Raw genomic sequence first — 23,860 nt, forward strand, 5'->3', positions numbered from 1 at the left:
CGCAGTAGGAATAGCTACGGTCTCTGCTGCTGGGGGGATGTTCTCACCATGCTTCTCTCGACGATCATTGAGTATGTCTCTTAGATCTTCCTCTCTTCTCCGTTGCTCGCTACCTCCGAGCCGGTTGAAGACATTATTTTGCCTGGGTTGCCCCCCAGCATCGTGTCTATTTGGTTGATCATCTTGAGGTATTTGGCTCCTCCCATCAGCATTGTCCTTGCCTGAGTCAGCCTCGTTGTAGCCGTGGCCATCTTTGAACTTTGACTGGCTATGGTAAGACTGGTTGTTCCCTCTATTCCCGTCTCTAGCAGAAACACCCCGAGCGTTAGAGGGTGGCCTGCGCTGGTCGCGATGTCCCCGCGCATTATCATGCCGTTGGGATCCACGGACCGTAGAGCCTAACTCCGAGTCTCTCCTGTTACCAGGAGGGTGGTGACCCCTGTTCGCTTGGTGTGGCCCATCATTCTCGCGGCGTCTAGGACTACGAGGCTGTCGCTCGGCTCTATTCTGCCTTTGCTGTGGGGGATTACCTCGAGCAGCGTGGGATGGTGGATCTGCCTCGGGGTCCAGTGGGACGTCGTCATGGGGCATCTGGGGCTGTTCAGGCCTTTGCGGACTTGAAGGATGGACTGGTGGGCTAGGATTGGGACCTCCTTGGGGTGGCCCAGTTTCAGGTTGATTAGGCTGCGAGGCAGGCGCGGCCTGATTTCTGGCCAACAGCAAGGCCGCTTCAAGGGCTGCCATGGCCTCAGTCTGGCGGCGATCCACCTCCGCTTGTCTCTTGCTTAACTCCGCCCGCTGACGATCAAGTTCCTGCTGCTGCCTCGCCATAGCTTCTGCCGCAGTCTCTTGATTGGCTCTCAGACTAGCCAACTCTTCCTGCAACGTGCCCAAGGTGCTCCTCAAAGTCGCATCGTCCATTTCCTCCTCTTCAAAATCTAGCTGTGGCTCATCTTCCGCCATGCTTGCAGGGGGAGGAGGAGGTGGCGGATTCGACGGTGCAGCGGTAGCGGTCTGAGCAGCTTTCTTCCCTGCTTTCGCCATTAGTTTTATCAACGACGATGAGTTGTCCTCTCAATGAAAGCACCAGAATGTTGACCCACGATTTAGCCAACTGACACGGAGTCAAAATATGAATGATATAGACGAATATGTATAGATAATAACGTAATGACAAAAGTAAAGAAAACACAGTAATTTATAGTGGTTCGGCCCCAGAATCTGGTAATGACCTACGTCCACTTAGAATGATATTGATATGGGATCGAAAGTGTGATCAGAGAACTTGGGTTCAATGAGTTTCAACACTCCTCATCAACAATACAAGTTTTCACAGATAATTTCTATAATCTCTATGATTTCCGGGCTCCAAAGTCCCTTCCCATGAGCCATCTCTTGCTTTTTATAGGCTCATGGAGGGTTGCCCAATATTGTTACAGATATTATCCCCTGAATCATGGGATATTCAGAAGATTGCATGAAATAAATTCGGGATACATAAGATCTTTCCATAAATGTTGTTTTGCCAGCGGAACCACCGACCAGTCTGGTCGTGGTAAGGACAGGTCTGTCCTGCTTCTGGTGTGTCTCCTGGTCGATACTCTAGCAGACGCTCCAGGTGTCAGCCACGTGTCAAGAGATTATTCGCCACGTCACAAATGCTAATTCATTGGATAACAGATTGATATAGAGAGAGATTAATAATTACCTTTTTATAAGATATTTATTTATTTATTTAAGACTCATATTTTAAGATAAAGTTAACTTTGAATTAACTTATTTTTATTTTGTGATAAATATATTATCTTAAATATTAATTAAATAAACAAATGAGAAAATCAGGGAGAGCCACTAAGTGGCTCACACCACTCACTATATTGTACAGTGAGTGGCGCCACCCAGTGATATTTTCTATCTCTGAGATTTTAATTTTGAATTTCAAATTAATTTATTTATTATTAAAAAAATATGATTTAAATTAAATAATTAAATAAGTTGTAACTGATCAGTTTTATTTTAAATAAAATAAAGATTAATTAAATTAGTTACTTATATTTATAAACCTGAAAGAATGATACTTTCAGAAGAAGTTTTAATAAGTAGTTTTTGACTATTAGACTCTCTAAAGAAAGAAATGATAGAATTTCCTAAATTTGAAATTCTAGAAATTTATGTAGCCTCTCTCTTCTCAATCCTCTCTAGATCTCATGTGTTGAGTATATCTAGAGAGTCTAAATCAACCTTTGAATCATATGTGCCCACACACGTCCGTGTGTTTGAGGATTGGCTAGGAAGACTAAGGTGTGAGCTTTCAGAAAGGTTACGAAGATCGTTGGTTTATACAAAAAGATTCAATGACACTTAATAGGCAAGAGAGGTAATCTTTATTCCTTTTTATGTGTTTTTTAATATATATATATATGTATGATCTTGGCTCGTATTAATAAATTTGTAAAAGATCCTATTCCGCTGCGTATTCTTATTTTCATATTTAATACCAACAGTCATCGACATATACTTCCATGTTATTGCCTATCTGAAACCCTAACATCATGTTGACTAACTGCTGATACGTCGCGCCAGAGTTTTTGAGTCCAAAAGGAATTACCTTGTAATTGTATAAGTATATGCCGATGCTGAAGCTGGTATCTCTTCATCGGGAAGGTGCATGCTAATCTGATCGTACCCTAAGCAGGCATCCATAAAAGTAAGGACATCATGCCTTGTTGTAGCATCAACTAGATGGTAAATCTTTGGCAAAGGGAAGCAGTCTGTTGGGCATGCTTTGTTTAAGTTTGTGAAATCAACACAGGTCCTCCACTTGCCATTGGGCTTTGGTACTAGAACAGGGTTGGAAACCCATTCAGGCTAAAAAGCTTCTCTTAGAAACCCATTTTTCTTCAGCCTTTTTGTAATGCCCCAAATTTGCTAATAAGGCTTAGTGCCTTGATTAGCTTGCCGGGATGGCAATAATTGATTTAACTGTATTATTACGTGATTAATTGCGATATATGTGCATTAGTACTTAATTCCTTGAGTTATAATATAATGTGAATATATATGCATGTTCAGGTGAATTAAATATGGATGTGGGCCCGTTCTTGTTAATAAAGGCATATTTGTAATTTTTTACCTGTTGAGGATATATATATGTTTATGTGTGTTATGGTAAAGACCACAATATTGTGGAGAAATATTTTAGATGTGTGGTCTGAGGCGGTCCTAGGAAGTGGAATAGTCACAACGGGGTCAGATACCTAGCTTGGGGTGAGCCTAGAGGTATTTTAGGAACTTAGCGTGTGTTCGAGATGTACTGGGTAATGGGTAGTTATTTAGCAGTTATTTTGGTATGCCAAGGTTAATTGGGGACTTATAGGAATACTTGAGGAATTAGCGGGAATGTGGCAAATGACGAATTTTCCCTTGGAGGCATTAAAGTACTAAGAATTCTCCTAGGGATATTTTGGTCATTTTGAAGTTGAGGATAGACTTGGTTAGGCTAACTTTAGCAGAACACATAGAAAAAAAACACAACCCTCTCAACCCTTTTCCCCTCTCCCTCTCTCTCTTTAGCTTGGGGGTTTTTGCTGAAATTATAAGAGGAAAACTTGGAATTAAAGGGGGATTGGGGCTGGGAACTTACTAGCAGCAGCATAAGGGGTGTGGTTCTTCAGTAAGGTAAGGTTTTACTCTGAATTTTTGGTAGTTCTCATCTATAGTTTAAAGATTTTCCTTAAGGTTTAAGCCTTGGTATGATTTAGGGTTTTGATGAAAGTATGGGGTAGTTTTTGGGGTAATTATGGTGATTATGTTGTATTGATGTGAGTTCTAGATACAATTTTGGGTTTTGGTGTTGATTTGGGTGAATTTCAGTGGATTTTTCTCGAGAAAAACGCAGGGGAGTTCTAGATTTGGAGAAGGCCCTAAAGGGTCTTTGAGGTCGCCCAAGCGTCTCGGTGCAGGTCAAGGCACGCCGTGGCTCGCGTCCCCCAGGGGAGAACCTTGGGGCTCTCTGACTTGTAGTGCGGCGTAGCCCTAGGGGCTAGGTCATGGCTCAAATTAAGGGAAGTGGTTGAAGCAAATTTTTAAGCTTGAAAACCCAAACTTAAGGGCTCAAGAGGGATTCTAATACATGGTTTATTAGAATTCGAGGTCCCGGAGGCTAGTATATTATTATGACGGCTTTAAATTGATTTAGATTATGATGGTTATGTACTATTACATTGTGATTAGGTTTTGCCACTAAAGCTCGGATTTAAGGATTGTGCCCGGGATCGCATGGTATTGTCATCTTGAGACTCAGGTAAGAAAATTTTTTGTTCCCTTAGAGGAGGACATGGCCCAATTATCTGTGTTTAGTAATATGTATGAATTTTTATAATTATTATGCCATGTTTCTGCGTTTATGACTGATTGACGAAGGCTGGGATTGGCAAAGGCCGGGATCGGCAAAGGCCGGGAATGGAAATAAGCATGTTGAATACAAGTCGCCATGGCATGGCCATCTAGGGTGTTGTACTTACTCGTTCAGTGAAGACCGTGAACCTGGTGCCTGGTAAAGCACCTTGGTCGGCATAGGCCGCTATGTGAATAGTCTGTGGTATCTGATTAAAGTTATGCATTTATTGGAATGAATTGTTATATGCTATGTGTGTGGATTTTTCTTGCTGGGCCTTGGCTCACATATGCTCTATGGTGTAGGTAAGGGCAAGGAAAAGGCCAACCAAGCATGAGTTGGAGGACATGGAGCGGCTACCTGGCCGCCATGGCTGGGGTAGTTTTGAGGAACATTGTGCAAACGTTTGATTTTGTCGCTTAGGTCGACTGTACCCTAACTTTTGAGTTGTAAATATATTTTGAAACAATGTTTTGGGATCCCAATGTAACACTTTTATAATCTTAATGAATTTCCAAACCTTTTCTATTAAAGTTTCATTAAATGAGTCTTTATTTTAAATTAATCAAACTTTTTGATCTAAAACCTTGATTCACGAGTTAATGGCACATTTCAAAATCACATGGTAACAATTCTAGGGTAGTAGGGCATTACAACTTGGTATTAGAGCGTGCCAAGGTTTATGGTTCCTGGAGATTGACCGAACATGTATGCTCACTGCCAGAGGCAAGCTCGACTCAGGGTTGGTCGGTATTAAGTAAAATATATCTTTAATTGCTTGTTTGAGTTACCCTGTTTTCCTTATTAATATAAATAGAGCATGATGAGTGTATATAATGCTAAGGCATTACCCCTTTGGCTGCTATATGATTATGCTATGTGTTCATTGTGTTGATTTGATATTTGTGCTTGATTGATTGAACTTGGGGGGGGGGGGGGGGGTGGTTTCTTTGGATGTTGTTATCGTGCCTGATGTGCGGCATCATTGATTCCAGGCATATTGAAGTTATGCATTGGCGATCAACTAGATTCCGCGGAAATATGGCCGAAGATTACAACCAGGGTCAGGACCCTCCACCTGCCCCACAAAACTAGCAACAGATGTTTGCAGAAATGTAAGCGAGACTTCAGAGAACTAAAGATGAACTTTGAGAGCTGAGACAGCAGGCTCCTCCTTGGGATGTTAGTCTACAGGCCCCATAGGCTATGGCACCAGTGCCAGCCCAGCTTGTGATGGAGAATAAGTGGGAACCTTTGTATGAAAGGTTCATAAAGCAGCACCCTCCCACCTTTGAGGGCGGTCTAGACCCACTACGGGTAGAGCAGTGGATGAACATGACTTATTCTATTCTGGATTTCATGAAGGTTGAAGGGAACGAGAGGGTGGCTTGTGTCAGTTATATGTTGAGATATGACGCCCGCATTTGGTGAGAAGTTGTGACTCAGAGAAGAGATGCGACTACCACGAGTTAGGATGAATTCAAGGATGTATTTAATGAGAAGTATTATAGTGTTGCAGTTCGAGCTGCAAAGATGGATGGATTCACCAATTTGACCCATAATAGGATGACCTTCATAGAGTACGCCTTGAAGTTTGATTGGTTGGCTAAGTTCGCACTGGATTTGGTACCTACTGACATGGCAAGGAGAAATCAGTTTGTACGGAGGTTGAATGTGATGATAGCCCGTGATGTTAAGATAGCACTGGATCAGAGTACTACCACTTATGCTCAGGTAGTGGAAAAAGCCCTTACTGCTAAGATTGCTGAAGATCAGATATGGAAAGCAGACGCCGCAAGGTACAATGCTTGGAGGATGGTGCCTCCCTTCACTGGTTCTGGCCGAGGTAGTGGCCCCAATGAGCAGAAGAGAAAGGGCCCAGATTCTTTAGTTCCTTTGGGTCCAGATAGCAGGGCACGAGGTGCCTTTGGTGGCCATCAAAGCGGGGGAGAGAACTGGAGAAGCTTCCCAGAGTGTCCACAGTGCAGGCGATGACATCTGGGGGAGTGTAGAGTTAGAGCATGCTTCCTCTGTGGGAGTGTCAGCCACTTGAGGAAGGACTACCCACAAACCATAAAAGAAGAACCAAAGAGGAGTGACAGCCTCACTCCAGCCAGACTATTCACCTTGACCCAGACCGAGGCTGAGGCTAGTCCCTCAGTCGTGACAGGTCAGATTTCTAGTGTTGGTTCTTTATTTACTGCATTGATTGATCAAGGAGCTACTCATTTGTTTGTATCTACTAGGGTGATAGACAGTTTGTGTAGACCTTGTGATTTGTATGCTAGAGGATTTAGTACTTTGTTGCCAAATGGAGAGCTGGTAGTCTTTAGGAGATGAGTTAGAGCATTACCAGCGGAGATAGACAGTAGGGAGTTGTCTATGGATCTGATTGAACTGGTGATGGATGATTTTGATATGATTCTGGGGATGGATTGGCTGGCAAAGTATGGGGCGACGATAGATTGCAAGAGAAGGATGGTAACTTTCGATCCAGAATGAGAGGAACCCTTTGTGTTTGTGGGGATAGTGAGTGGACCACGAGTACCTATGATCTCTGCATTGAAGGCTAGAGACCTATGGCAAAAAGGTTGCATGGGATTCCTAGCAAACATAATGCATACCACTATGGTCGTTTCAGTAGGATCGGGTGAGACTAGGTTGGTGTGTGAGTTTCCTGATGTATTTCCAATAGACCTGCCAGGATTGCCACCACACCAAGAGATCGAATTTGTCATAGAGTTGGCACTAGGAGCAGAGCCAGTATCAAGGACACCTTATAGAATGGCTCCAACAGAGTTGAAGGAACTGAAGATTCAATTGTAGGAATTACTGGATCTAGGATTCATTAAACCCAACTTTTCATCGTGGGGTGCTCCAGTGCTATTTTTCAAGAAGAAGGATGTTTCCTTAAGAATGTGCATTAACTACTGAGAGTTGAATAAGCTGATTATTAAGAATAAGTATTCATTCCACTACCCATGATCGATCACTTGTTTGATCAGCTACAAGGGAAGACGACATTCTCTAAGATTGACCTTCGGTCTGGCTATCATCAGCTGTGAATTACGGAGGACATACCAAAGACCGCATTCCGTACGAGGTATGGGCACTATGACTTCGTGGTCATGTCCTTTGGGTTAACCAATGCCCCAGCCACCTTCATGGATTTGATGAATAAGGACTTCAAGGATTACTTGGATAAGTTCATAATCTTATTCATCGATGATATACTGGTGTACTCCTAATCAGAAGCATAACATGAGCAACATCTTCGTTTGGTACTACAGTGGCTGAGGGAGCATAGGTTATATGCTAAGTTCAATAAATGTGAGTTCTGGTTACCCTAAGTAGCATTTATGGGCCACATTGTGAGTAAGGAGAGGATTCTGGTGGACCCAACTGTAATGCCCCGAAATCCCTAATGTGGTTTAATGGTTGGATTAGTAGGCCGGGAGAGCCATAACTGTTTAATTATGCCATTAAATGATAATATGCATGTTTATGTGAATTATATTATAATATGATGTTATATGCATGCATGTGGGTCCACATTTGATTATTATGATATTTTGGTAATTTGGCCTGATGAGGGCATATTTGTGTATTTGGGTGCATATTAAGATTTATGAATGAGATCCCATTATTATGGATATATATTCGAGCTATTCGGCATGAGACGGACTTATATTATGAATTAGCGGTTTTGTCATAACGGGGGTCTTTTATTGGGATATTGAGTTATGAGGATGTTGTTTGATGATTAATTGGGAGTTATTGAGATCAGGAGGAAATTCTGGAAGTTTTGACTATAATGTTCTAGGGGAGGATTTTGGGGTCCCGAGCACTAGGTTTTATTTGAGGTTACTTAAGCTTGAAATAGCTTGTCAGATAGAACCATACGTTAGAAAACCTCTCGTTAGTTCATTTTACCGTTCGAGGCATTTTCGAAGAAATATCGAGTTCTAGGAGTCGGAATCAAGCGAGGATCGAGGCATAGAAATCCTAGGAAAGATTAGAAGCTTCTTGACCGAAGGATTTGACGAGAAACAACCCAATCAAAGGTAATCTAAGTTTTAATCTTTGAGTTTTTAGCGTTTATAAGCTTCAAATTGGATATTGTGAACCGTAGAGTTTTTGGTTCGTTTAAGCCTCGGGAATTGATGGTTTTGGATCATTGGGAAGCTTGGGAACTTTGATTTGTTGATTTGGAAGTGTTTAGGTATGTTTTTGGAGGGTTTGGGATGAAGGAAAACGAGTTTGGGGATGGTTCTAGGTTGGGGGCCGCGACCCTGTTCTTGGGTGCCGCAGCCCTACCTCGAAGAAGTAGGTGGAGTGATTTTGCCTCGCTGGGCGCCGCGACCCTAGGTGTAGGGTGCTGCGACCCTTGCTCCTGGAGTGGCTGGGGGCCGCAGCTCAAGGTGTTAGGGCCGCAGCCCTTGGGCAGGTTTGAGCCCGTTTGAGTGTTTTGACCTCGGGAACTTGGTTTTAGGCCTCAGGATTGTTCCTACTACTCGAATTACTGGGGATTGATGTCCCGGAGGCTAGATCTTGGTTTGGGAACCTTTGTTATTCATTTTTATTGATGGTGTCCCATATTTGGTTATGACTAGGTGACTGCTAAAGGACTAAAAGTCAGATCGTTCTCAAGGGTCGTTCTTTTATTCATTCTCGCTGGAATCAGAGGTAAGAAAATTGCACCCTGTGTATATGACATGCATGAATGTTGTTGAGGCATGTTGGTTGATAAATGTGGACATTGATTGCATATTAAATGCTATAGGATGTTGTTTACTTGTGTATGGCACTGATTAGTCAGGGACGACACTGGTCGCGTATCACTGACCGAAGAGTCAGAAACGGCATAAGCGTCCTGAATGCAGGGTTGAATGAAGATTAGATCTAATCGATATCAGCATTGAATGACTCTAAGGCATTAATGCTGGACCGATCCTAAGATCAATGAAACTTATAAGTGCTTGACTAGTCTAAGCTAGTTACTCAGAACCAGAGCCTAAGGCCTAGGTGACTGCTTGTCACATGGCTAGGGAACAGTGTTCCATGGTTATGACTCTATGGTCATGAGGAAGGTTATGTTGGTGACTAGTCATCATGCACCTATCCTGTTTAAGCTAGTGAATGGTTCACTTATCTTTAAAGCCCCGGTGACCCTATCGTCACATGGCTAACGGGAGCTGTACCCACCTTGGTGACTTTTCCAACTGTCACCTCTTTATTTTGGACTGAAAGTCCTGAATGATTATTATGATCATTGTTGTTATTATATCATGCTATATTGTGTTTTCTTGATGGGCCTTGGCTCATGGGTGCTATGTGGTGCAGGTAAAGGGAAAGAAAAGCGCACCCAGCCTTGAGTGGAGAGCTTAGGTGGTGATGTGTACATATGCGGCTGCTTGACCACCACGGCTAAGGAGTTCTCAGAGGAACTAGGGGGTTTACCCTATTTTTGTCGCTTAGGTCGGCAGGTTTGTAAATTTGAAACAGTAGTGATCATTTTGAGTTATAAATAACTTGTAAACGTTTTGATGGGCCCATGAACAGTTTTATGTATTAAATAAAATATATAATTTCCTTTTTATTGGTTTTTCACCTTAGCCTGTTAATAACACTTAGAAGCACGTTTTTAACCAAAGGACTCGGGTAGCGAGTCAAATTTCAGGTTCACCGTTCACCGTAACTGTTCTAGGGTAACCAGGGCATTACAACTTGGTATCAGAGCGTGCCAAGGTTAAGGTTCCTGTAGACTGGCTGGGCATGTACACACATCACTGAAGTCAAACTCGACTCATGGATTGGTAACTATTTATGTAGTTATATGTATAACTGCTTAAATATAGTATAAATGCTTTACCTGTATGCATGAAAAACCATGTTAAACCTGTGCCCTGAAATATTATATCCTCAACAAATGTGTGCTAAATAGTACTGAGATTACTAGAACATACTTATTAGTATTGTTGTTTGTGAACTATTATGTGATACATGCTGAGTGCTAAATGCTATAAACATGGATCTGCTTGTATATTTGTATGACTGTGGAATATGGTAATTGTCTGCTTGTTCTTGGACCGTCAGGCGGCAAGAGGTTTAGTTATTACTACCTGACTGGCCTTATTGATCATTGTTTTAGCAAGGTATAACAGATAAGAATGAATCCAGGGCAGAAAAATACTTCAGCTGGCCAGAGTGATCAAGGCCAGAATAATAATAGTCAGGGTCAAGAGAATGACCAGTCACAGATTCAACAGCCAACTCCTATTAACTGGCAGCAGATAATTAGTGATCTGTAGGCGAAAGTGTTGAGACAGGGAGAGGAACTTTGTCTCCTGAGACAACAGCATGCCCCTATAGTGGCTAGTGTATCAGAGGCACCCCCTGTGTCGGTGCCAGCAGCAAAGCAGCTGCCTGAGGTTGGAAATAAATGGGAGCCTATTTATGAAAGGTTCAGGAAGCAACAACCTCCAGTATTTGAGGGCAGTGCAGATCCTGCCAAAGCAGAGCAACGGATGAGTATGATTACCACTATCCTTAAATTCATGAGGGTATCTGGTAATGAGAGGGTGGCCTGTGCCACTTATATGTTTCGGGAGGATGCCCGAATTTGGTGAGAGGTTATTACCCAGACTAGAAATGTTAATGCCCTGAGTTGGGAAGAGTTTCAGACTCTGTTTAATGAGAAGTATTATAATGATACTATCAGGGTGGCGAAAGCCAAAGAGTTCATTAGGCTACTTCAGGGAAATTTGTCAGTCACTAAGCATGCCTTAAAGTTTTATCGTTTGGTGAAATTTTCCATGGAGCTGGTGCCCACTGATGGGTCCAGGAGAGAGAGATTTTTGCAGGGGCTGCAGCCCAGATTAGCCCGTGATGTATGTATCACCACTGTGGCTGGGGTTACCACCTATGCATAGGTGGTTAAGAAGGCACTCACAGCTGAGAGTGTAGAGAACAAGATCTGGCATGATAGTGCAGCCATAAAGGATTTCAGGAGGACAGGTCCTCCATTTGTGGGTTTTGGTAGGGGTGTAGGCCCTAGTGAGCAGAAGAGGAAGGTTCCTGATACCTTCCCAGTTCCAGGTCCTGATAGGCGGCCCCGTGGTATTTCAATGGGTCGTCCATGTGGTAATGAAGCCTGGAAGTCTTATCCTGAGTGCCCTAGATGCAAGAGGCATCATTTGGGAGAGTGTAGGGAAAGGGCCTGCTTCTCATGTGGAGCAGTGGGTTATCTTAAAATGGATTGCCCTAAGGCAAGAAAAGAAGAACCCAGGAAAGCGGACAGCTCGGCCCCAGCTCGAGTGCTCGCATTGACTCAAGCAGAAGCTGAGGCTTCTCCCTCAGTTGTTACAGGTTAGCTTCTTAGTGTTGGAACCCCTTATAATGTATTGATTGATTCTGGCGCTACAGATTCTTTTGTTGCTAGTAGTATTATTGATAGGCTGTGTAGACCCTGTGATTTTTATGCTGTGGGGTTTGGAACTTTGTTACCCACTGGAGAGTTAGTGGTATCCAGGAGATGCGTCAGATCTTTGCCAGTGATAGTGGAGGGCAGAGAGTTATCAGTGGATTTGATAGAGTTGGTTGTGACTAACTTCGATATGATATTGGGTATGGATTGGTTGGCAACCATTGATTGCAGAAGGAAGATGGTCACCTTTGAGCCTGAAGGTGAGGATCCTTTTGTGTTTGTTGGTACTGTGCATGGACCTCGCATACCTATTATTTCTGTATTGAGGGCTAGGGATCTATTGCAAGGAGGTTGTATTGGATTCTTAGCCAGTGTGGTTGATACCACTCAGGTCGTGCCAGTGAGAACAGACTTGTTTGTGAATTTTTGGATGTGTTTCCAGAATTTTCCAGGGTTGCTACCGCACAAAGAGATTGAGTTCATGATAGAACTGGCACCAAGGATGGAGCTAATGTCTAGAGCACCTTACAGAATGGCCCCAGCTGAGTTGAAAGAATTAAAGGTACAGTTGCAAGAGCTGTTGGATTTGGGTTTTATCAGACCTAGTTTCTCACCTTGGGGTGCACCAGTTCTATTTGTAAAGAAGAAGGATGGTTCTCTGAGAATGTGTATTGATTACAGGGAACTGAATAAGTTGAAAATTAAGAATAAGTATCCTTTGCCAAGGATAGATGATATGTTCAATCAGTTGCAAGGTAAGAAGGTATTCTCAAAGATCGACCTTCGTTCTGGTTATCATCAGTTGAGGGTCAAGGAGGGAGACATACCGAAGACTGATTTTCGTACCAGGTATTGGCATTATGAGTTCTTAGTCATGTCTTTTGGATTGACTAATGCCGCCGCTACTTTTATGGATCTAATGAGAGTGTTCAAGGGTTATCTGGACCAGTTTGTGATTGTTTTCATCGATGATATCCTAGTTTATTCTCGGTCAGAGTCAGAGCATGAAAAACATCTGAGGTTGGTTCTACAGAGACTGAGGGAACACAGATTGTTTGCAAAATTCAAGAAATGTGAATTCTGGTTATCTCAGGTATCCTTTCTTGGGCACATTGTCAGTAAGGAGGGGATTAAGGTTGATCCAGCAAAGATCGAAGCGGTCAGAGATTGGACAAGGCCAAAGAATGCTTCTGAGGTTAGAAGTTTCCTTGGATTGGCATGTTATTATAGGCGTTTCGTGGAAGGGTTCTCAAAGATAGCTACTGCATTGACTGAGCTGACGCGCAAGAGTCAGAAATTTGTGTGGTCAGATAAATGTCAGAACAGCTTCCAGGAACTGAAGCAAAGATTGATTACAGCTCCGATTCTGAGTCTCCCGATAGATCAAGAGAAGTTTGTGATTTATTGTGATGCTTCTCATCAGGATTTGGGTTGTGTTCTAATGCAATCAGAGAAGGTAATTGCTTATGCTTCTCGTCAGCTGAAGGAGTATGAAAAGAGATATCTCACTCATGATTTGGAGTTGGCAGCTGTGGTCTTTGCTTTAAAGATATGGAGGCATTATCTTTATGGAGAAAAGTGTCAGATCTATACAGACCACAAGATCTTGAAATACTTCTTCACTCAGAAAGACTTGAATATGAGGCGAAGGCATTGGCTGGAGTTAGTAAAAGATTATGATTGTGAGATTTTGTATCATCCAGGAAAAGCCAACGTCATAGTTGATGCTTTAAGTCGGAAGGGTCTGAGACAGATTTATGGTATGAGGCTGATAGCTAGAGAGTTAGCAGATGATATGACCAGAGCTGGTATGGAGTTGCTGGTGGGCCAGTTGGCTAATATTACGCTACAGTCTACGCTGTTGGAGAGGATCAAGGAGGGTCAGCTGAGTGATCCACATCTGATCAAGATTAGAGAGGATGTTCTGGCTGGAGCGTCCAGAGATTATACAATGTCTGAGTTAGGCTTGTTGAGATACAAGGGGCGGATATGTGTTCCGTTAGACACTGCTTTGAGGCGAGAGATTCTGGATGAATCTCATACTACACCTTACTCTTTGCATCCAGGCACCACGAAGATGTATCAGGATGTGAGATCATTGTATTGGTGGCCGGGGATGAAGAGAGATGTAGAAAAGTATGTAGCTAAATGCTTGACATGTCAGCAGGTCAAGGCTGGGCATCAGAGGCCGGCAGGGTTATTGCAGCCTCTGGATATCCCAGAGTGGAAGTGGGAAGACATCACGATGGATTTCGTGGTGGGCTTACCCAGGACTATTGGTCAGCATGATTCTATTTGGGTGATAGTCGATCGCTACACCAAGTCAGCTCACTTTTTGCCAGTGTGGACTACTTATACAGTTGACCAGTATGCAAATCTCTATGTGAGAGAGATCGTGTGCCTCCATGGAGCGCCTAGGTCGATCGTGTCAGATGGGGACCCTACTTTTACTTCCAAGTTCTGGGGGAGTTTGCTGAAGGCCATGGGGACACAATTGAAGTTCAGTACTGCTTATCATCCTCAGACAGATGGGCAATCTGAGAGGACGATCCAGATATTGGAAGACATGCTACGGGCATGTGTACTAGACTTTGGTGGATCTTGGAGTAAGTATCTACCTTTGTTAGAGTTTTCCTACAACAACAGCTATCAGTCTACCATTGGAGTTGCACCTTATGAGATGCTGTATGGTAGGAAGTGCAGATCTCCCATTCATTGGGATGAGACAGGTGAAAGGAGATACTTGGGTCCTGAGGCAGTTCAGAGAACCAGTGAGGCCATTGAGAAGATTAGAGCCCGGATGCTCGCTTCTCAGAGTAGACAGAAGAGTTATGCAGTTCCCAAGCACAGGAACGTGGAGTTCCAAGTGGGAGACTATGCCTTCCTTAGAGTCTCACCATGGAAAGGGGTGAGAAAGTTTGGGAAGAAGGGCAAGATGAGCACCAAATTTGTAGGTCCATTTGAGATCCTGGAAAGGATTGGTTAGGTGGCTTACAGGTTGGCCTTGCCACCGACGTTGTCAGCCGTGCATAATGTATTCCATGTTTTAGCTCTTCAGAGGTATGTATCTGATGTGAATCATATTTTGAGTTATGAAGATCTGGAGCTTGAGCCAGATCTCTCCTTTGAGGAGCAGCGAATCAGAATTCTTGACAGAAAAGACAAGGTCCTCAGGAATAAGATGATACCTTTGGTTAAGGTGTTGTGGAGGAACAGCAAGGTCGAGGAAGCGACCTGGGAGCTGGAATCAGATATGCATAGTCAGTATCCCGAGCTGTTCGGGTAAATTTCGAGGACGAAATTTCTGTAAGGAGGGGATAGTTGTAATGCCCTGAAATCCCTAATGCAGTTTAATGGCTGGATTAGTAGGCCGGGAGGGCCATAACTGTTTAATTATGCCATTAAATGATAATATGCATGTTTATGTGAATTATATTATAATATGATGTTATATGCATGCATGTGGGTCCACATTTGATTATTATGATATTTTGGTAATTTGTCCTGTTGATGGCATATTTGTGTATTTGGCTGCATATTGTGATTTGTGAATGAGATCCCATTATTATGGAGATATATTTGAGCTATTCGGCATGAGACAGTCTTATATTATGAATTAGCGGTTTTGTCATAACAAGGGTCTTTTATTGGGATATTGAGTTATGAGGATATTATTTGATGATTAATTGGGAGTTATTGAGATCAGGAGGAAATTCTGGAAGTTTTGACTATATTGTTCCCGGGGAGGTTTTTGGGGTCCCAAGCACTAGGTTTTATTTGAGGTTACTTAAGCTTGAAGTAGCTTGTCAGATAGAACCGTACGTTAGAAAACCTCCCGTTAGTTCATTTTACTGTTCGAGGCATTTTCGAAGAAATCTTGAGTTCTAGGAGTCGGAATCAAGCAAGGATCGAGGCATAGCGATCCTAGGAAAGATTAGAAGCTTCTTGACTGAAGGATTTGACGAGAAACAACCCAATCAAAGGTAATCTAAGTTTTAATCTTTGAGTTTTTAGCGTTTATAAGCTTCAAATTGGATTTTGTGAACCGTTGAGTTTTTGGTTCGTTTGAGCCTCGTGATTTGATGGTTTTGGATCATTGGGAAGCTTGGGAACTTTGATTTGTTGATTTGGAAGTGTTTAGGTATGTTTTTGGAGGGTTTGGGATGAAGGAAAACGAGTTTGCGGATGGTTCTGGGTTGGGGGTCGCGGCCTTGTTCTTGGGTGCTGCGGCCCTAGCTCGAAGAAGTAGGTGGAGTGATTTTGCCTTGCTGGGCGCCGCGGCCTTAGGTGTAGGGCTCCGCGGCCCTTCCTCCTGGAGTGGCTGGGGGCCGCGGCTCAAGGTGTTAGGGCCGCAGCCCTTGGGCAGGTTTGAGCTCGTTTGAGTGTTTTGACCTTTGGAACTTGGTTTTAGGCCTTGGGATTGTTCCTATTACCCGGATCAGTGGGGATTGATGTCCCAGAGGCTAGATCTTGGTTTGGGAACCTTTGTTATTCATTATTATTTATGGTGTCCCATATTTGGTTATAACTAGGTGACTGCTAAAGGACTAAAAGTCAGATCGTTCTCAAGAGTCGTTCTTTTATTCATTCTCACTGGAATCAGAGGTAAGAAAACTGCACCTTGTGTATATGGCATGCATAATTGTCGTTGAGGCATGTCGGTTGATAAATGTGGACATTGATTGCATATTAAATTCTAGAGGATGTTGTTTACTTGTGTATGGCACTGATTAGTCAGGGACGGCACTGGTCGCGTATCACTGACCGAAGAGTCAGAAACAGCATAAGTGTCCTGAATGCAGGGCCGAATAAAGATTACATCTAATCGATATCAGCGTTGAATGACTCTAAGGCATTAATGCTGGACCGACCCTAAGATCGATGAAACTTATAAGTGCTTGACTAGTCTAAGCTAGTTACTCAGAGCCAGGGCCTAAGGCCTAGGTGACTGCTTGTCACATGGCTAGGGAATAGTGTTCCATGGTTATGACTCTATGGTCATGAGGAAGGTTATGTTGGTGACTAGTCATCATGCACCTATCCTGTTTAAGCTAGTGAATGGTTCACTTATCTTTAAAGCCCCGGTGACCCTATCGTCACATGGCTAACGGGAGCTGTACCCACCTTTGTGACTTTTCCAACTGTCACCTCTTTATTTTGGACTGAAAGTCCTGAATGATTATTATGATCATTCTTGATATTATATCATGCTATATTGTGTTTTCTTGCTGGGCCTTGGCTCATGGGTGCTATGTGGTGCAGGTAAAGGGAAAGAAAAGCTCACCCAGCCTTGAGTGGAGAGCTTAGGTGGTGATGTGTACATATGCGGCTGCTTGACCACCACGGCTAAGGAGTTCTCAGAGGAACTAGGGGGTTTACCCTATTTTTGCCGCTTAGGTCGGCAGGTTTGTAAATTTTAAACAGTAATGATCATTTTGAGTTGTAAATAACTTGTAAACGTTTTGATGGGCCCATGAACAGTTTTATGTATTAAATAAAATATAAATTTCCTTTTTATTGATTTTTCACCTTAGCCTGTTAATAACACTTAGAAGCACGTTTTTAACCAAAGGACTCGGGTAGCGAGAAAAATTTCTGGTTCACCATTCACCGTAACTGTTCTAGGGTAACCAGGGCGTTACACCAACCATGATAGAAGCAATGAGAGATTGGTCGAGGCTGAGCAGTGTACCAGTGGTTAGAAGCTTATTAGGATTAGCAGGGTACTATCATCGTTTCATTGAGGAATTCTACAGAATAGCCACACAATTGATTGAGCTAATGCATGAGAAGAACAAGTATGTCTAGACAGATAGATGTGAGAACAATTTCAAGGAGTTGAAGCGGTGATTGATCATTGTTCCGGTACTGAATATTCCATCAGACAAGGATCAGTTAAGAAGGATCGAGCCTGGGCATGGCAAGCTTGGAGGAGTCGACCTCGATAAAGTTATTTAATAAGATTGAGGGAAGTCGAGCTAGAGAGCTTGTGATGATTTGCTGATCTCGAAGATATGTAAGTCGAATGTTTGAGATCGATAGCCAAATATGGACGCGGTTACTGTTTAAGAATCCATATACCTAAGGAATCGGTTGTAATCTATTAATAAATCCTGAATATCAAGGGATTTATACGCATATTATATATTCATATGCATTTAATTGTATTTATTTTTAATTTTTAAATCATAACTCCCCAAAATGTGAAGGGAGATATTCTGTAAATCAGTCTATAAATAAATTGGAGAAATTCATTTGTGGACACATGTAAAATTGGCATTGGGAATACTCTGCCGAATTGCTTCCAAAAAAGCTTTGAGAGAATTCCATAGTTGAATAACATCGACTCGTGGACTAGGAAGATTTTAACTGCTGAACCACATAAAAATCGTGTTTCCTCTTTACTTTTCTAATTTTGTGTTTAGTGCCCTTCATTTCTAAGTTGAAGAAAAACGACGTCAACAGTTTGGTGTTGTCATTGAGAGCCATTAAACAAGACGTTAGCCTGTTTAATCAAAAAACCTCCCGAGTAATCAATGGTCGCCAGAAACAATCCCAGCACTGGTGGGCGACCATTGCCCCGAATACCAGAGTAGCAAACTCCTCGTACCGAAGACTATCTGCGACGACCTGGAAAGTAGCCCATGGCAGACCCAGGCTATGAAGAAAGAAGTGATTCATCCGATTCTTAGGGGCCACCTGCTCCCAAGCCTAATGAGGATCGGTATTACAATCCTAAAAGGTATGTCCCTGTCGTGGAACTTGAAAATCGCCAACTGCGCAACAGTTGGCGGAGGCGACAAAGCGCAATGAGGAATTAGCCAGGCAGGCTGCTGAAGCCCAAGTACCTCCCTGGAGGCCGAGAGGACGTTCTCGTGGGAGCACGGTCGCCAGGAGGGCGGAACAAACATCGCAACAGCATTAGCCAACACCCCAGAGAAACACTCGGGCTGAGGTTACTAACAACCCGACTGCATAATTGTCAACAAGAACGGGTAATAACCGAGCCCCTCCAGTGGATCGCAACCCGAATCTTGAAGCTGCAAGAAACAACCTGACACCTGTCCGAGAAAACTCTGGCCATCCACGCCCAACAATGGGAGACAGCCGTCGTCGCCCATAAGGCATCAACCGTCACCAATAAGGCACCCCTCACTAGTCCGAGAGGTCCCCCGAATTGCACCACGAAGACCGTCTCACAATGGTAGTCGACATGGAAACCAACAGGCTAGACCTGGACGAGGAAATGAAAGGGAGACTACCCGAGAGCACAGAGCTCCTCAACCTTTGGGAAGCAAAATTTCGAGATCATAATCTACTGGGGCATGGAAACCAAGTGGAGACCCACCCCGTAATTATCAAGCCTCATAGCCAGAAAGGGCTGCAAGCTACGCAAGCAAGAGCTCGGACTACACTCGGTCCGTAAGCATTTATAATACTAAGCCTAGACATACAGGAAATCGAGGGAATCATCCTGATTTGCAGGATCACCTGAACCATAACGGTCGTAAATCGTTGGTATATAACCCTATGCCGAGACAAGGGACTAGGAATGTTATTAACGATAACCAGCTCCCTCAAGCTCAAGCTCAAGCTCAGGCTCGACCCCTAGTGGATCTGGTCCAGGAAATGATTGATCAGTTGGAAATGGCATTCAGGCTCCTGCAAGATGAGCGGAGCAGAGATAAGGTTGAAGAGTCTGATGAGGAGCTTGAGCCTTTTGCCCCGCACATTTCTAACACCCCATTTCCACAAGGATTCAGAATACCTCACGTAGCACCATTTGATGGAAACTCAGATCCGTACATCCATCTGAGCACCTTTAATACCATAATGTGAGCTAGTAATGTTGGCTATGAGCTCAAGTGTATGTTGTTTCCAGCTACTCTTACAGGACCAGCAAAAAAGTGGTTTGAAAAGTTTCGAAGACATTCGATCTCGTCCTGGGATCAATTATCAAGAGAATTTAAAAAAAAAAAATTCAAGGCTATGGTTGGTATCAGGCCCGAAGCCTCAGCCCTGACCAATGTCAAACTACAACAAGAGGAGTCACTGAAGAGTTACCTAATGAGGTTTAACATAGAAATGGCTCGAGCTCGAAATGTCGATGATAGTGCTTGATGACCGTTAGAGCTGGTATTTTTCCAGGAAGTCCCCTTTGGGAAGATTTACAGAGAAAACCCATTAGGTCACTAACTGAGTTCAATCGGACGGTCCAGAGGTTTGCAAATGTAGAAGAGGTGAGGTTAGCATTAAACCTAACCTCTCAACCCATAACTACAATGATAAATGTTAACTCTACCTTGACCTCGGCGGCCCCATCAACTTCGAAACCCTCTGTGGATAACCCTTCTAAAAGGAAGAAGAACGAAGGGAATAACCTCAAGGATAGTGAAGGGAAAAATAAGAAAGGAGATAAATATTTCTCCATTTACACAGTATATACCGAGCTCAACGAGGCTCGGGAAAAAATATTTTTGACCAATGAAAATCAGGTCTCGTTCAGACGACCTGATCCCATGCAAAATTAGAAGGCGAAAAGGGACTCAAACAAATACTGTAGATTCCACAAAGACATCGGACATACAACCGATGAGTGTCGCCAACTGAAGGACGAGATCGAAGGTTTGATTTTGAGAGGATATCTCAGGCAGTATGTTAGAAACTGAAATTCCAATCAAGCCTCAACAGGTCAGAGAGAAATAGCTACACAACCTACCCAAAACAATAACTCCCGAGTTCGGGAGGATGAGCGTCCCCCTCTGATTGATGGAGAAGATGTAGTAACCATCTCAGGGGGACCGCATATTTCTAGTTTGGGAAGGAACACCTAAAAGAGATATGTAAACGAGCTCAAGACTGGAAATGGTTCTCCCTACGAACCCGAACCATGAGCTCCAAAGTAGCAGAGGGTTGAGACTCAGTCCATTACACATTCAATTTCCTCACAACGATCCCCTGGTCATTACTCTCCAGCTCGCAAACAGGAGGGTACTTCGAGTCCTTATTGATAATGAGAGCTTGGTGAATATCCTTTACAAAGCAATTCTAGAAAAGATGGGACTCGTGTTTCATGATTTGAAAGCATGTGCAACACCATTGTACAGTTTTTAAGGAGAATGGATTGCCTGTACGGGATCCATTGAACTCCTCATAACCTTGGGAGACTATCAAGTTTTAGTAACCAAGATGATGGAGTTCATAGTGGTGGACACCCCGTTGGCCTACAACATACTGCTCGGGAGACCCGCCCTCATTGGGCTAGGGGCAGTATTGTCTACAAGGCACTTGGCCATCAAGTTCCTGACTTCTAGCGTCATCAGGATGTTGAAGGGAGACCAACTCGCAGGAAGGGAGTGCTACAACATTTCCATGAGAGAAAAGAATCAAACAAGTGCACAGACACTTGTAATTGTCAGGAGATCGACCCTAGAGTAGAAGAAAGGAACGATCTTGAACCTCTGGAAGTGCTCAAGGAAATGACGCTTGAGGAAATGGATGCAACGAAGGTGGTAAAAGTGGGAAAGAATCTTTCCAAAAAGGCAAAATAGAAATTCATTTGCTTCTTGAAAGAAAACCAAGACGTGTTCACATGGTCACACTCGAACATGGTAGGAATCAGTCCAAATGTCACAAGCCATGCACTAAACATTGACAAGAGCTTCCCCCCGAAGCAGCAAAAACGAAGGCTCCTGGACGATGACAAAAAGAAGGCCCTCAAAGAAGAAGTCGATAGGTTAAAAGCAAATCGATTCATACGAGATGCCTTTTATCTGGATTGGATCGCTAATCCAGTGTTGGTCCCAAAACCCAACGGCAAATGGCGAACCTGTATCAACTACTCAGATCTTAACAAGGCATGCCCTAAAGACAGTTTCCCCTTACCTCGGATAGATCAGCTTGTAGACACCACTACAAGTCATGGCATCATCTCATTCATGGATGCTTATTCTGGATATAACCAGATTGCCATGCATGCGTCGGACCAAGAACATACGAGCTTCAAAACCGATAAAGGGTTGTACTGCTACAACATCATGCCTTTTGAGCTCAAGAACGCCAGAGCCACATATCAAAGGTTAGTGAATAGGATGTTTGCTGAACAGATAGGAAATAACATGGAAGTTTATGTGGACGATATGTTAGTCAAATCTAAACATAACGATAATCATGTGGATGATCTCGCAGAGTGTTTTACTGTACTACGAAAAAACAACATGAAACTTAACCCACAAAAGTGCATTTGGAGTGTCTTTGGGAAAGTCTCTTGGATTTATAGTAAATGCACGAGGAATAGAGGTTAATCCAGACAAGATTAAGGCACTAATCGATATGCCAGGCATTAATCGATATGCCCTCACCTTGAAAACATAAGGATGTCCAGAGCCTAACTGGACGAATGGCGGCTTTAAGTAGGTTTATCTCAAAATCTACAAATTGGTGCCTTCCATTCTTTAATATTTTGAGAGGGGGAAAAAAATTCGAGTGGATAGAGGAGTGTGAGCTCACGTTTCAGAATCTTAAGAAACACCTCGCCAAACCACCAATCTTGTCCAAACCGATCACAGGAGAGATTTTGTATATATACCTTGCTACAAGCAAGCACGCCATTAGTGCAGTACTAGTGCGAGAAGAGGAAAAAAAATACAAAAACCTGTGTACTACGTCAGCAAAAGATTACTGGGGGCAGAATCGAGATATCCATTAATGGAAAAACTGGCTCTGAGGCGCCAAAAACTTGATGGTCCCAAAACGGGTATGTTTAAAAATTTATAAATCGCAAGCGCACGAATCGTTCATAAAGAATAGTGATCGTGTAAGCAAGGATGTCGAACCCAAAGGAGTTGTCTAAAATTGAAAAGAGAAAACTATTTTAAATCAAAAGTAATAAATTCTAACCTAGTTCCAAAGATTGATGAGTTTTAATATTATGAACATAAAATAAAAGATTGAAAATAAAGCTATTTAAGAGAATAAAAATAAAGCAATAATGAGTTGAAAATAAGTGTTAAAAGAAAAGATTATTAAGATACTAGAATCCACAAAATGTAAGTTTGATAATATTTATTAGTATATTGATTCCCAAGTTTTAGTGATAGTTAAAATAATTCAAACTATCATTTTCCAAATAGATTTATAATTTTAAGCACAAATTACTTCTAAAAAGATAGGATTTTTCTTCACTTTTCAAAATTATAATTTCAAAGCATTTAGTGTAAATCAAACTAATGAAATAACAAATAAATCAATGAACATTATTTATAAGGCAAAACATAATATTTTTGTTCTAAGCATGGATGTGTACAATTTAATGACACATCTTACACAAAGAATATTATGTTTATGCACTAATGAAGAACAAAGTGTAAATATGTTCTAACAATCTAAAATACAAGATATTTAAGATGAAAGAAATATATGAAGAAGAAAAATCCATAAACTTTGTTGCATTACAAGGGAAATCAACATACAACATAAATATTACCTAGTTACAAGTCGCTTCATCATGATCTTAATAATCTTATGAAAAAGAGTAGAAGCACATAACTAGAGTAGAAATTACAAAATAAATGACATACATACTTGCAAAATTCTCTTGCAAAACCCAAATGGAAGAGAGAATGGTAGAGAGAAAATGGGAGAAAAAAGATGGTAACCAAAAATTAAGCACCCTAAAATGGTCTTCAAAACCCTTATTTATAGCCAAAATGAGATTATTAAAATAATCAATTTAAATTAAGTAAATTAATTAAATTAATAATAATATGGTAAATAGGGGTAAATTGTAGGAGTGATGATGATTTTAGGGTAAAAAGTGTATAGAAAATGGGTAAAAAAGTGGCATTTTGAGCATAGGGGACAAATGGTACACTTAGGCAATTTTAGGCTCAAAAATGACAAAATACAGCATTAGGCTGCTGGTGGCAGACGGCTGGCACGCGTGGGCTTGTGGGCTGGGCCGAGCAGCTGGCAGCTGAGGAAATGGCCAGGCGGGCCGTGTGGTTTGGAGGCCCAATTGGGCTGCTGGAGGTTGGCAG

This window comes from Humulus lupulus, chromosome 1 (assembly GCF_963169125.1).
Source record: "Humulus lupulus chromosome 1, drHumLupu1.1, whole genome shotgun sequence".
Classification (NCBI taxonomy): domain Eukaryota; kingdom Viridiplantae; phylum Streptophyta; class Magnoliopsida; order Rosales; family Cannabaceae; genus Humulus; species Humulus lupulus.